We start from the raw sequence: 17120 nt of genomic DNA, 5'->3' as shown, positions 1-17120 counted from the left end.
ACAGGAAGCATTATGTATACATTTGTCTAATTCAACCGTCTGAAAATAGAATCATACTAAACTAGAGCTAAATCTCTACAGTCTACAATGAAGTACGAATCATACTTGTGCATCAAGGGAGGAAAAGAAGACCTGATACTGCTGAATTCCGGGTGGAAGCTTACCTTGGGATCTTAGAAGGAACCAGTGTGTATGCATTTTAGGTCTGCTTATATACATCACACTACTGTGGATAAGCAGGATATCAGTTCTCCCCACATACCATGAATGGGAGGTGGGTAATAATCATATGTTTAGTATATTGTTGGTTCAAAAATGGATAAGATAAGTAACATCAGACCTCAACTGACATATATTGATAAGATTTAGTATATGGCATAGAGACAGTGTAACAAACCAGCAATTCATTTTAGGTCATGACAAAGACACCGTCACCACACACTGAAATGTTTCAAGTCCAAAACTAAGTCATGCTGCATGTCTGCTCTCCATGCATTGATATTCTTCACTGAAGAGCTGATGAAGCGTGCATTAGCAAAGACTGCAACTTGAACATATATAGTATATGTCATAGATTAATGAGATGTGTAAGAGTTCTGTAAGTCACTAACAGAGAATCCTCTAAGACTGAGCTGGTATATGGCATCAGTGTAGTTTTGCATCAGAAAATATATACTATGCAAACCACATCATGATGTCTTAGTCTATGCATAGTGTTAAAGAGGCATACAAACGTGTAAGGCCCAACTAACAACGTCAGGGAAACAAGCACATTTTTGATCAGGCCATTGCACATTAATGTAATTTTTCCCACCTGGAGGCAGCAGAATGAAACACCTGCCTTCAGTTGCTGGAAACAACAGAAAATTAATGAAAACAGTAACGTTGGAGGGCAGTAATACCAACACAATACGCTGACGAAATCGCTCGAGCTGAGGGAACTGCCATTATAGGATTATTAATTGTTACTATGTGTAACTCTTTTTTCATTTTGTTATGGGAGTCATGGGTTTAGCCTAGTTTTGGTTCTGATGAAGCAGCTAGCAAATGATATTGACAACTGGGATTTTAGATGTTGATAACATGTTGGGGATATTTTACAGGATTTAACAGTTTCCAGTCCCAGTTTATAGCCTCTGGCTAAAGTGGCATACGTCTCTGTTCATCTTCATGTGCTGATCACCAAATGATTTTCAACGCATTCATTAGTGAGCTTTAGAAGTGTAGCCTTATTTTTTGACATAGTGCGGATCCAGGCTAGCTGTTAGCTAGTGAGGTCCAAATGAAGCTTCATGAAGCATTCTCATTATTTTCTGAGTCTTCTAGATGGAGGTCTCTGTTCATCAAAGGGTTGAAAACACACTGAATCAGCATTTATTGAGCCCTTTTCTTTAAACCAAGAGCTCCATCTACTGGATTTAACAAACACAACTAATGCTTCATGAAGCTTCTGAGTCCCGCTGGCACCATCAGGGAGCCAAGCCCAAGTCATTGGCACCCTACACCTCCTGCCTTCTCCCCGCGGAGTGGCAGTGCTCCACCAGAGAGGACAGAGCGGTGGCTCCGGGTCTGGTGAGCTCAACTCCACTCAAGCCGAGTGAACCCTGGTCAGTAGTGAACAGGGGCACTGGGGCTCGCCCATCTCTCTCTCCTCAGCCCCGGATCTACCACTGGATAAGAGGTTTGACGTCCTAAGCCTGTAGGATTTACCCCAGCTCGGTACGCACTCCAGCTCATCCCTGGGATCCGTCCATACAGCCGGTCGTGGCTCTCGCTGACCATGGACCCGAGGTCCGCTCGCCAAAACCAATCACCAAGCCCCCCCCCGCGCGTCTCGGTTAGGAGCAGCTGCGGGCCGGCGCACCTCAGTGCAGCCCGTGGAACAGCGCATTCCCTCCGTGCTGGTTGTCGGGACCTCGATTGTCAGGCACGTGAGGGTGCGCTGCGGCCAGACTTTCTGCCACCCTGGAGCCCGCGTCAGGGAGGTTGAGTGCTCCGCCCTCACAACACAGGTCGGCCTCCATGCTGGTCCTGCAAGCCGGTACCAACGATTTAAAAAACCACCAGTCCAAGGCCCTCAAGCAGGACTTCAGGTCCATGGTGGACCGCCTGCTAGACACAGGGAAGCGTCTGATTATCTCCGGCCCGCTTACCCAGCCGCACCCTCCGCCGGCTGCACCTCTGGCTTAAAGGATACTGCCTGGGGAAATTTATTCCATTTGTGGACAAATTTATGGCGTTTTTTAACACACCTAGGCTTTTTAAACACGACAGCCTCCACCCTAACCAGGAGGGGTCAAGACTTTTATCTGCCAACATTGACCTGACTGTCGAGTCCTGCACCACCACCACCTCCTGACAACAACCCACTGTTGGGATCAGGATGCGGAGTCACAGTTTAATACACCTCTCTGCGCTGCCCTTACAACAGACGCACAGCAAGCAGAGCTGCAGTCTTACCATGCAGTCAATCCATCACTGTATATACAACACAGTCTCACTCCCAACGCGTCAAAAACTGACGATTGGTCACGGGCCTTTGGCGTTAGTTACTGACTAAAAAGGTCTCCTTAAACATACAAACCCGACGCAGAGGGCTTTCAACTCATTCCAATGTAAGCCCGTCCGCGGCGATATTTGAAGCTTAGGGCTTTCCTTAAACGTCCATATTTGAAGCTCAGGGCAGTCCTTAAACGTATAAACCCGACGCAGGGGGCTTTTAACTCATTCCAATGTAAGCCCGTCCGCGCCGATATTTGAAGCTCCTCTGGGCGCTCTTCGGGCGCTCATCGGAGCACTCCTTAAACGTACAAACCCGACGCAGGGGGGCTTTCAACTCATTCCAATGAAAGCAGCCTGTCCTCCACCCAAAAACGACCACATAGGTTGTTTGATCAAGGAGCTTATTACAACCCATAGGCACGTTTCGAGTTTAGCGGTCGTGTACATAACTACAATAAACGGTGTGTTGGGTATGTCGTCATCGCCTACCCTTTAACCTTTGGCACCAATCAAAATGTGATGCGCCAGAAGGAGGCGTGGCATTCACGTTTCACTGGACGTCGTAGCATTGGTAAGTCCGTTTGTGTACTAATTTATGTGGTCATGTTGTGTTCTGTGCGTGAGCTATCACGGTGATTGTCTGCAAATCATGTGTAAGTGGGAATGCCACGGAGGACGTATGTTAACTATCAATAAGGCGCTAAGGTTAGCGCACATGCTAATACACTTTTTATTCATGCTATCTTGCCAAAAAAATGCTACCTTATGTGATTTGTGTATTTCCCTCAGTATTAGGACATCTGTTAACTATTTATTTTGGTAATAAACAGGTGAAAATGCACTGTAAGAACTTAGAGAGCGCATTTTGATACTTAATCATTTCTCAAATACAGAGCCCTGATAGTTTTAATTAGTGTTAGTGTACTCATAACTTTTGTAGGCACACATTTTATTTCTCTTTTTATTCTTTTGATAATTTACTCTACATTTTGCTACATTTTTGTTTTTAGTCGCAATAAGTAACATTTATGGAAGTGCAACTAATCCTGCTTCATTTTTTTTATTATCAAAAAAACTCTCTTCATATATCACAAATCCAACAGTTCTTTTAAGAGCCATTTTCTTAATCCTTCTCCCTGTTACACTAATTAAATTGTCTGAGCTTTTGCTTTGTCATTTTGTCTCTTTGTCTTTGTCTTTACTTTGACTGTAGCCTTTGTTTGTTCTTCTGTTTGTTAGTTCTCTCTCTCTCTCTCTCTCTCTCTCTCTCTCTCTCTCTCTCTCTCTCTCTCTCTCTCTCTCTCTCTCTCTCTCATCTAAAATGGCATCTGGGCCATCCCAAGTTTTGAATGAATGGTTGGAGGCAGGAAAAGCCCTGATAGCCGAGTCGGAAGCAAAAAGGGTTAAGTTTCCCTCTAATGCAATTATTAATTTATTGACTTATTAATCACTGAAATGTACACTTCTACACATAACTGAAAAGGATGTGTGTGCCTGAGTATAGGCAAATTTATCACCTTATTTGTTTTACTTTTAGCCTCCGAAAAGAAAACAGAAAGGTTCTAAAGTTTCCAGAGTTATCTTGAGGAAGAGGGACAAGAATGGGAACATTATAGCTCAACACTTTAGGAAGAATCGATCTGGTCAGTAAAATATAATACAGTTATACTGTTAATCACAAGTTGGTCAGCAGTAATGTTTCCTACATTATGTTTTGTGTTTATAGTTAAACCTTGTGGCACTAGGAAGCCCCCAGAAGTGGAGGAGTTGCTGCCAGATGACATTCCTCAAGATGTCCTAAGTCTTGGTACGCATATGACATCTGATAGCTTAAATAGCTTAAAGACGACCTTTATGTTTCCATTTAAAAATGTGAAATTTAGGCAACTGATTTAAGTAGTGGCCGGGATTTTTTTATGCACATGCAGTAACAAAGCCATTTTGGAAATGACTTTTCTGTCTTTAAATACACTGTCCTTTACATCAATTTTTGTGTTTTATTATTTGAGATCAACATCTTCAGAGACTAAAGTGGAGGAGACACCCACAATGTCAGCATGGACAAGAAAACAGTTAATGTCTGAAAAAGAATTCAGAGCTGCAATGCCAGAGCTCTTGAATTCGAAATTGGGCGCAGAGACTGTAACTCCACATTGTTGTCAGCAATGTAAAACAGCTGATGCTGGTTGGTGTGAGGTCAGAAAAGGGTAGGCTTGACACGGTACCAGATTGTAAAATTTTTCTGAATTTTGATATTTTCTGGGGGGTTTTGTGTGTGTGGATATTTTTTTTTACAGACAGAGCAGATATGATAACTGTGCTTGCCATGGGATGGAACAACAGGAAGACAGAGAGTCTGCACAAGACCCTGGCAAAAAGATTTTTCAAATTAAGAAGTCTTTACTGCAAGTTAACATTTGTCATTTCATGGTTACTTTCTGTAGGCTTGAATACTGGCATCACAGGTTAAAGGAGTGACAACTTTGTTCAGCTCATGTCCTGTGACTGGTGTGGTGTGGAGGCATGGCAGAGCCATATGCTGGTTGGCTGCTGGCTTGCTGGATCACTGTGTTTTTGTGCTGCATTGGCTACAAAAAATGAGCAGAACAATGGGCTTATGGTCCACTGACTCACTGCTACTGAGTTTAACAGTCCCTTCTCCTCACACCTTCCCGCTCTGAAGAACGTCTCCCAAACATCCTCTCAACGAGCTGTGGCACACTTTACGGCCCCACTGGCGTGTGTTGTCATCATGACAACTCACAAAAATCTCCATTTAGTGTTTTTGACATCAAATGACTGCAGCAAACAACTCAATGTCCTTTCTATCCAATTAGCATTCTTATATACGTATTGCATTCTTTCACCATAAAATAGCCTTTGTTATAACAAGGAAATAATTGTTTGAGGCACATAGTCTCTTTTGAGGACATACCTTTGAAAATATCCTCATCAATTTGTGCTTGAATGTTTTGCATGTTGTCATTTAGGTTTTTCAATCATGATTAGAGATACACTCACTGATATTGTCCCCTTTTTTTAAAATAACATATTTTTCTGATACTATGAAATACTTTTGGTGTATTAAATTCCAATAGATAGTTGTCCTACATCTTAAGCCCCTGTCACACATGCACTGCAAACCTGAAACTATCTGAACATTTCCTGGTACAGCTGTGTGTTGACACAAATATCGGATTCAGTCGGACCGGGCATCAAATGGAGTTTACCCTCCCAGCTTAATAGTGCAAAGACTGGGTAATTCCAGAGTGTGCACATGTGTGAATACAGCTGCACGCTCCCCTTGCCTAAACCAAACTAAGTAGTTACATTAAGTGTGAACACATCTAAGTGTGTGCTGCATGTGTGAAAGAGAAACTCGGGACTATCTCCGGACCTGATTCTCTGACATTATTCTGGGTTCAAATGTGAAAACATCTTTATTCTCTTATCTTTAATGCCCTATGTTAACATACCTTTTTACGGATCACACCATGACTTATCTATGTTTGTTTGTTTTTTTAAACATTCTAAATGGACTAAACAGAGAGCAGAAATCGAAGGAGCTAATCTTGAGAGTCTCAAGCAGGAGCTCAACATCTCTCTGGAGGACACGGAGGAATGGGTGTGTGACGTCCAGCAGTGGGCAGCCACTGGTATGTGTTATGGTCACGGGTGTATAGATTTGGTAGTCTTGCCATACATTTCGCTAAATGTTTTACAATACAATTTTTTTATGGTCAATTTTGCTTGTTTCTGTTTTTCAAAAGAGACATGTAGCTCATAGTAGTAGTACTTGGGAGCTGGCCAGGAAAATTCCACTTGATGTCCAGTCTGACTGGATCAAATATTTGTGTTTTCACATACTGATTGTCTAGATCTGTTCTCTTTTCCAAAACAGTGGTGAGTCTTCGCCTGAAGAGGCGACTTTTTGACCAGGTTATGCTGGTCAGGCCTATGGAAGAGGAAAAAGTTATAATTGGGAAGAAGATGACCCAGCATTGCCAGTACCTGAGAAAGGCCTTGGACAAAGTATACAGCCTCCTTCGTCACACTCAAGAGAATATCACGAAACATAGTATGGTATGTAGTAGTACAGTCTCAGAGCTGGGCAGACAATCTGCATTTTAATGTTCATAAAGAGTTGCCTTATTTTCTATCTGATTATTATCATTTATTTTTTTTACATTTTATTTTAGCACCTCCCACAGAGCTGAGAGAAGAGGGATACAGGGGGCTGCTCTGTTGTCTCCTGCGCAAGCAGCACATTCTGCAGCAGAAACTGAGCGCAGTCATCAGCACTTACGCCCATTTTGACACTGAACCCTCCTTTTTCATGTTGGAGGAAGACAATGAGGACGTTGAAGAGGACAGTGACCAGGAGGACAACAGCACTCCAGATATTTCAGAGGAAGAAATGTAAAGCCTTTGAGGCTGTGATTCAGTTGTTGACAGTGTGCCTTTTACATATTCACAGCTGTGATGATGTTCAGAACAACCTCACTCCCTCTCGTGTGATATTGCTTTTATACATCCTTTCTACAAAGCACCAGACTGGAACTGGACTGTGGCTAAGCAACACATGAACATTTGACTGTGCAATAGCTTGATACTTTGTGTAAGCTGGAAAATAACTGTTGTATAAAGTTTACATAACAGGTGACGAAAGTTGTGCTCAGTTTTGGGCAGAGTGCTGCACTTGTTACTCGTGGAAGTTCAGTAAATGGCTGCATTTATATAGTGCCTAGTGCTGGACAGTGTGACCAATTATTTGTTTAAATATTTTAAAGATTCTGTAAGTTTTACACTATATCACAGTGGGATGTGTTTTATTGTGCATGAGAGTGGCATATTCTAATGTGAGTACATAGAATATAAAAACATAGCGTTTTGAAATGTAACATTATTCGTGTCACAAATTGTTGTGCCATGGTGTTCTGGTTCATCCAGTATACCGGTGGCTCATTCAAACATTACTGTTATTACAAACGAGGGAATTTTCATACATCTAACATGTCTGGAGATAATCTTTAAAAATATTGTATTTAGTATGTAATAACAACGTAGACATGAAGAATTAAGCCTCACAAATGAATGTCTAATCTACAGCTTTGTCTAGTGAATGTTTTTGATATATTATTTATGAGTTATTACAAAGCGAACAAATAGTTGGAATGCACAGATGCATCGTTTTCTATTGTTGCTATGGTGGTTGCCACGCACGCTACGGAAGCCGGAAGTGGCTATAGAGTCGGAGCCAGTCCGCTGCATGCAAACCCTAATTTACTTAAAACTAATAAATATTGTTCAAACACCTAGCATCTGAACTGTTTCTTAACATAAAGACCATATATATGAAGAGAAAACGGGAGTTAGGCTATATTCAATATTTAAAGTATACAACACATTATTTACTACCCTTTTTGCAAACCAGAAAACTGCATACCTATTTCAAGAATACATCTTTACTTTTTGTTGACATAGATCATCTTTATGTAATCTAATTACTAATCCAGCTGTTCTAGATATTTGATATATGTCATATATATATATATATATATATATATATATATATATATATATATATATATATATATATATATATATTTTGGGAACCCATTTATTTGCAAACCGGAAGAACTACAGAAAACTACAACTATGGCAGATAGTAGTACTCGGCTCATTGGAGTTGTAGTTCTTTAATTAAGGTTGTATTTTTCATAGAATTGGAAGTTGTAAATGTTGAAATGAGAATACAGTGAGGAGTTTAAGGGCATAGTTAACACATTGATGTACTCAGATTTTTAAAATCAAATTATTTCATAGGTGAAAATTAATTTGACCCATAATTGACAAAAGCCAAAATTGTTGATTGTACTCATGTTATAGCTGGGGTCAAGAGCTCTCTATAACAGTTGGTCCCATTTCTGTATTTCTTTTTATTGCAGAATTATAAGCCCTCAAACAGGCCCTGAGGTCAAGGTTCAAAGTTCATTATTTCAAAACAGGAGTCATGTAGAATATTAATACTAACATATTATTACTCCCCAGGTCGAGACCTTTCCAATGATGTATTTGGTTTAGCTCTACAGCAAAGTTTTAATTTTTCATGTCATGGACTCAGGTCATCCAAACCCTACATCCAGACAGCACTTTGAAGGCTCTACACATAAAAGTTTGTTTGTTTGTTTGTTTCATTCTATGTTTGTTTCTTTGTTGACTGACATGAGTCACCTTCATATATCACAATATTCACTGTGTATATGTTATTATTAGCCAATGCAAGCATTAAGAATGATGTTTTATGTATGACGCACAAATGCCGCACGCGCGCACGCACACTCACTCACTCACTCACACACAAACACGCACGCACGCACGCACTCACTCACTCACTCACTCACTCACTCACTCACTCACTCACTCACTCACTCCCTCCCTCCCTCCCTCCCTCCCTCCCTCCCTCACACACACACACACACACACACACACACACACACACACACACTCACTCACTCACTCACTCACTCACTCACTCACTCACTCACACACACACTCACTCACTCACTCACTCACTCACTCACTCACTCACTCTCTCACTCACTCACTCACTCACTCACTCACTCACTCACTCACTCACTCACTCACTCACACACACACACACACACACACACTCACTCACTCACTCACTCACTCACTCACTCACTCACTCACTCACTCACTCACTCACTCACTCACTCACTCACTCACACACACTCACTCACTCACTCACTCACTCACTCACTCACTCACTCACTCTCACTCACTCACTCACTCACTCACTCTCTCACTCACTCACTCACTCACTCACTCACTCACTCACTCACTCACTCACTCACTCACTCACTCACACACACACACTCACTCACTCACTCACTCACTCACTCACTCACTCACTCACACACACACACACACACACACACACACACACACACACACACACACACACACACACACACACACACACACACACACACACACACACACACACACACACACAGTGCTTTATTTGATGATGTAGATCAAATATCCTCAGCAACATATTATTACACATATAGATTATATGATTTTCAAACCTGTGACAAGCTTCAGCTGCTTGATAACGAGCACATCATTAGAATCAGGTGTGTTGGAGCAGAGAGAAACTTAAACATGCAGGACAGTGGCCCTCCAGCACTGGAATTTGGGGAAGTTAACAAGGACCAAGGCTGTTGCCTAGCACGGGAATTACATTCAAATGTCTATAGCCTGTTATCTATTATTTAGTATTTACCTTTTATTTATTTTTTGGTCTTTTTCCTTTTAATAAGACAATATAATAATAAAAACCCATTCTGATTCGTATGTGGTTCAATATTAATTGAGGAAGACACATACAAAATACGATTTTATTTTAAATATAATCAGCCATATATTCTTAAAAATATAATATTCAATTATATTAATGAGCCACTTCATATTTTACAATCACTGGCTATAAAATGTCTCATCAACAGAGCTAGGGACGCTGACCGGCGGCAATTTGAGTTGGAATGCAGCCCATCCACGGAGGACAGCTCAAAATAGTATTCGAACACACCAATTCCGCCTGCAACACAAGCCAAACAAGCGCAACGGTGGCTGGGGGTAAAAACGTAGCCTTCCGTTATTCAAAACTGACAAAATAAAACTACATTTCTCAGATACGAAAGAAATAATTATAATCGATGGCCATTGCATTAACCCATCGTATTGTGAAGTTATCAAGGACTCTTTATCAGGAGATTTGTTGAAAAAAATACTTCCGGGAGGCGGGTCCTCGGTTCTCCAATGGGACTGCAGGATGATTTAAAACCCATGTCAAGTCATAAATGTATTCAAAAACAAAAGCCCAATTATTTACTTAGTAAAGGAAAACAATTATGAGTCTAAGCTAGGTGATTCTACGATAAACGTTATCCCTCTCTGGCATCTTCTTACCTTATCCTTATGGGTGTTATTACACCGGCCAAGAATGAGCATTTCAGATGAATCGATAAGGTGCCTGTAGATCATGGTGATTGTGAATACATTTAAAAGTTTATTTTTAGCTGTGTGAACAGGATGCACTCTTCCTCTTGTCTGGGTATTGTCTTCAGCATACAAATACATAATACATAGAAAGAAACCCAGGGAATGGAAAATTATTTCTGCTTTAAGAAATGGTGAGGGAATAAGCCAAAAAATAATTGTTTTACATACACCTTTTTTCAGTAAATCATTCTATTTCTCATGTTTTTAAGATGGTGACTGAAAACTAAATTTGCCAACAGTAAAAACAACACAAAATGTTTTTTTTTTTGGGAAACTGCAACTACTACAATTCGCTCTTGTAAGGTTTTGAACGATCATAGAAATCAAGTGTATATGAAGGAACACAGCCAGTAACTGGTATATGTGATTTAAAAACATTTATTTTTGCAAAACATTTTCTTTCGGCTCCCAGGAGTTTTTCCATTTGTCCCCACTGTAAGACAGAAACACAGCAAGAAGTATTACTGTCAAATTGTTCATAATTTTTGAGAATATAACTGACACTGTACTATTTACAATGAGATATGGATTATACAGGTATGCATGCATTCTTTTTTGAAAATGAGCTTTTCAATATCATATTTAGACAGTGTATAACAAAACTCCCCAACGTCTGTGTGAAAGGTATGGAGAAGGAATGGGGGCAACAGAACTGTTACACCTCTGAGCTGGCATTGGAGGTAGTCACAGAGACGCAACAGCACAGAGTCGACGTCTGTGTAAATGGGAAATTTGTATGGGGAAAAAAAAATGTAAATTTAGGTTTAATTTGACTAAAGAATGTATTGCCAGTATGAATCTTTTTTTCTTCATGTTTTTGGCCAAGTTAAATCTTGCAGTTTTGTGCCGTTTTATGAGGAATGTTTTTTTCTTAGATTGCATTAGACACCAGGCCAAAACTGAGAAAATTGTGGCGTTCATTCAATCATTTCACATTATAGTGATATTGCACAGGGGGTTTCTTGATTATGTTATATACTGTGAATTTATTTCAAGTCCAATGCACAATACTGCCCAAAACATTTGACTGCTATGTGACTGACCCTCAGACTTTGCTGTCCCTTATTAAACTGGAGTTAAAGTTGAAGACATTTTTCTATTTTTATTAGTGAATTTTCCTCATCTACAGTAAAATAAACTTAAGAACATTCACACCATCCAGAGCAAGGCAGCCACTGCACCAACACCTCGGCACGGTCCTTAAAAAAGAAAGAAAGATATAAGGAACAATAAGTGTGTGACACTTGATTAGAGCACAAAACAGTTTGCTGTACAAACTGCTGGCAAGGAGGATGGGATGTCGATTGTGGAGCTGAAACAAAATTGGCACAAAATCACAAGACAGAAAATTGGATACATAAATGGAAGGTCATAATACATAAAAAAATCTATTTTATGCTTTGATACCTATACATATAAGCTATACATTGAGACTCAGAGTGAGGTCACTATAAACTGTTTTAGTAGCAATGTAAAAAACAAAAAACCTTGGTAAAAAAGACAGCTATTCCAATTCAGTGTGAGACAAGGGAAGCATCACATGCTTCTATATCTAAAAACACAGCTACCGCTACAAACTATCCAATTACATTTTATTCATGGTATCTAATCATAACAGAAGTTGTCTCAGGACACTTTTCATAAAGAGCAGGTCAAAACCACACTATAAGATATCAAAGACTGTCAGATATGCATTACGGAACAACTTCCAAATTCTAATCCTGCAATGTAAATGTTCATTTTCAGGTTTTGCTATGTATTTGAAAGTAGCTTGAATCAATCTTGCATGCTATTACATACTTTCTATGACTAAAATCTTGTCAAACAATACAATAGATCATATGTTTATACTCAGCCAGATTGGGCCCAGTTATTGTGGATATTACATATTACTTTTTCTCCTGTTTTGCCCAGTTAATCAGTTGAACAACTGTGTTTGAAATTTACTTGCCCCAAGTAATCTTTTAAAATGTATTTTTTAATTATTTTTGAAGCATGAATTTAAGATATCTAGCAGGCTAAATATCTGGAACTGTGGGGGAATCCAGGAGTCAATGAGAGTGCAAAGCGGGTTTTGTTTGCGAGGCTTCCTCTATTTTTTTCTGAACCTCAGCCGAGGCCGAGGACCATATTCCTAGGAGACAGTTTGTCTCCTCCACCGAGCACTGCTTTGATTTTGCATCCATATTTTATCAAAATTGATAGATAGCAATGTGTTTATATATACGCAATAACAGCAGGCTCTGATCTAGTAGTACATAACCCTGTTCACCAGTGACTTAGGGCGCACTCACACTGTCCTTCCGCACCGCGCCTCTGGCTTTAGGGTACTTGTCCTCCCTCCCTCTCCCCCCGCGCCCCAGGCCCGTTTGTACTCACACTGCCTGGGCCTCGCGCAAATGCTTCACATGTCACATGTTGTGATTGACGTCATCGCCATGCGTCTCTTTATTTACAAATCTTTCCATAGACCTCAGAGTTTTTGTGCGTCTTGTCCGACTGTTTTTGAATATTTTCATCGACCAAATCTGCAGTAAACACTCCACCTCCGCATCACACCACCGTGAACCTTTTGCCGCCATTGTTGTTGTTGTTGAATGTCCGCGCATGGTCCGTCCTTCTATTTACCTTGTCCGAACAGGCGCACATAAATGACGTCAGAACCGCCGTAGGCATCGTGCTTGGCTCGTACATGTGCAAACGGGCTCTACAAAAGCCCACCTCTCTCAGGCGGGCCGTGGACGGCCCGCTGGCCGCAGTTATACCCGGAGCGGGTGCACTCACACTGGTCAAACGCACTAGGCGAAAAACCAGTTTGGGCCCGGTGCGGAAGGACAGTGTGAGTGCGCCCTTAGGTAGAGTGAAAACAAGACAACAAGACAAGACAATTGGGAGTGGTACAGTTAATCGAGAATTCAGGATTGTCTTGCACAATAAAACAAAGATGAGTGTTAAATTGCTGCAAAAGCAAATCATGTAAGAGAAATATAGCAATGTAAATGTAAAGATCAGCAATTAATTACTTATTATTTATGACAACTGTCTGAAAGAAAAAAAAAAACCTACCAGTAAATTTGTTGCATCATACATTTTGTTGATGCTGCAGGTTTTTTTGTGTGTTTCCAATCGTGGCCAAATTTTTTCTTTTGATTTTCTAATTTTTTTTTGTAAGGCTGCTTGGCCCCGCACTGCTTACACATCTTGCTGGCCTCACTGTGTGATGCATTGTTTTTGAGTAGGCATCTTGAGACAGAAACAGAAATAAGAAATGAGAACACTGCATGCTGTGTTACCAGTGAATAATAAATTAACGCAATAAACACAGTGCTCTTACATGTTGGCTTTCAAAGAAAACTGCTTCAGCATAATACTACTCAGGACCTGTGTCCCCAAATTAGTTTTTTTTCCAAGTCAATTTATAAAAACTGTACATGTGATAGTTTCTTGAGGGCTCTAGAAGGTAACAATAAATGCTTGTTATGAATTAAGAAATACCTATAGACCTTTGCAAAGATGTAAACTTAAACATTCCAAAACAGTCCTAGTTTATTTCCTGTTGCAGTGTATGTGAATGACACCAGCTGTCAGGAAGTAAACAAGGAACAAGGCTGTTGCCTAGCAATGGAATTCCGTTGAAAAGGTCTATTGAAAACAAAATACGTTAGGTGGTATATTAACAAATGCATTCTTCCTTAAAACATGCACAAATAGTCACAAACATAGTAAATGGGTCACATATTTGACGGTACACCTGTTTTGTCTGTCCTCTACCGTGTCTTATGTATTCCTGGCTTTGCACCTGTACGTGTCTTTACGTAATCTAGGGTGTCTAAAAATATATTTTAATCTCAACTAGACAGCCTGATTAAAAGAAAAGATTAAATCTAAAATACAGATAATTTTAGCTTACCATTTTATGTAACATAATACTAATTGGGAGGCTGTAAACGCATATAACGTTAGACACCTAAAACAATAACGATGAGCGATCTCTTTCAATTAATATTAGCTATTGTGAAAACGGATATTTATACAAATCATCATCAAAGTTTAATATCACGTTAGCGGTTGTCCGCGCTAGCTGACTAGCTTTATTGCCTAGTTAAATGAATGTTAACTGAGCTCTTAGAACATTATACAGCCGATAATTATGTAGTTTCTATTACATTAATAGACGGCGAAAGGACATAGAATGCAATGATTTACACATTTGATCGTTCTCAAATCGTTTTTAGCACTATTTATTACTAGCTACTTACCTTTAATAGTCCGTGTGTCAAGCGATGAAAAAAGATGTAATCAAGTAGACCCACAATGCACCATGGACAGATGCGAAAAGAGGCTTACGTCCTGCCTACGTTCAAACCCGACGCAGGGGGCTTTCAACTCATTTAAGGAGCGCCCTGAGCTTCAAATAGGGACGTTTAAGGACAGCCCTAAGCTTCAAATATCGCCGCGGACGGGCTTACATTGGAATGAGTTGAAAGCCCTCTGCGTCGGGTTTGTACGTTTAAGGAGACCTTTTTAGTCAGTAACTAACGCCAAAGGCCCCTGACCAATCATCAGTTTTTGACGCGTTGGGAGTGAGACTGTGTTGGTACATAATAACTTTCTCACCTCTGCCTGACAGAGAACTCTGGTCTCTCTACTGGTTTTTTTTTGTATATATTATTATTGTTATAGTATATTTTGCATATTTTGTTGTATATGTTATTATTGTTTTTTGTTTATAGCACACTGTGCACTGTATATATACACTATGTATTTATTGGATTTTATTTATGTTATGTACAAAGTTTTTATTTGCTGACCCACTACTGCTGTTACAAAATTAATTTCCCAGTCTGGGATCATTAAAGTAATTCTATTCTATTCTATTCTAACACACCTCTCCGCGCTCCCTGTGGATCACTTACCAGCTCAGTATCCTATACTATCGCTGTGTGCCTCACGATCATCTACATTAATTAAATAAAAAATGAACATTTAAGGAAGCGATTCCATCTGCATTTAATTTAATGCCTTGTCCTAATATTCAAGATTCCTGCACTAACGTTAGTGTCTCTGAAATTGATCACCTTGTTGACACTGTTGCAGGCTCTTTGCAGGTGCACTACGAACAACACTCGACTCTTTTGCTCTGTTAAAAAAGAAGATAATGAAACATAGGAAGTTAGCCGCATGGTATAACTCACAAACCCGTGAATTAAAACAAATATCGCAAAAATTGGAAAGTAAGTGGCGTTCTATTAAATTGGAGGAATCTCGCTTAGTTTGGCATGAAAGTCTAAAAATAAATAGGAAGGCCCTCCGTAATGCCAGAGCAGAATAATACTCATCTTTAATAGAGAAGAATAAGAACAATCCTAGATTTATTTTCAGCACTGTAGCCAGGCTGACAGAGGGCCACAGCTCTATTGAGCCATGTATTCCTATAACCCTCAGAAGTAACGACTTCATGACCTTTTTTAATGACAAAATTATAACTATAAGAGACAAAATCAACTCGCTTGGCACCAATTTTTTTTCAAACCCAGGAACATTAGAAATAACTGTACGACCTGATATATTCTTGGACTGCTTTTCTACAGTTGACCTTGACAAATTAACTTCTGCTATTCATGCATTAAAGCCTTCTACTTGTCTCCTAGACTCTATTCCAACTAGGTTACTTGAAGAAGTAATACCTTTAGTTAGCACTCCTGTATTAGATATGATTAATATGTCTTAATCAGCAGGTTATGTACCACAGTCTTTTAAAGTAGCTGTAATAAAACCTCTTCTTAAAAAGCCCAATCTTGATCCGGAGGTACAAGCCAACTATTGACCTATACCTAACCTTCCTTTTCTCTCTAAGATCCTCGAGAAATTAGTCGCCAATCAGCTGTGTGACTTTTTACATAATAATGAGTTATTTGAGGACTTCAAGTCAGGATTCAGAGCAAATCATAGCACTGAGACAGCACTGGTTAAAATGACTAACGACCTTCCAATAGCTTCAGACAAAAGACTTGTTTCTGTACTTGTTTTACTAGATCTTAGTGCGGCCTTCGAAACTATTGACCATCACATCCTGCTACAGAGACTGGAGCATCTAATTGGCATCAAAGGAACCGCATTAAGCTGGTTTAAGTCGTATTTATCAGATAGATCTCCGTTTGTACATGTTAACGACAAATCCTTCATGCAAACTAAAGTCAGTCACGGAGTCGCACAGGTTTCTGTCCTTGGACCGATTCTATTCACCTTATATATTCTTTCCTTAGGAAATATTATAAGGAAGCACTCCATAAATTGTCATTGTTATGCTGATACACAATTATATTTGTCGATCAAACCAGAAGAAACCGATCAGTTAGCTAAACGTCAAATGTGCATTAAGGAAATAAAAAGCTGGGTGACCTGCAATTTTCTAATGTTAAACTCAGAAAAACTGAAGTTATGGTACTTGGCCCCAAAGGCCTCCAAAACCCACTAGCTAAAGATATTGTTACTCTGGATGATGTTGCGTTGTCCTCCAGCACCAC

This window comes from Echiichthys vipera, assembly GCF_963691815.1.
Source record: "Echiichthys vipera genome assembly, chromosome: X".
In the NCBI taxonomy this organism is placed as follows: Eukaryota; Metazoa; Chordata; class Actinopteri; order Perciformes; family Trachinidae; genus Echiichthys; species Echiichthys vipera.
This window is presented reverse-complemented; position numbering follows the sequence as displayed.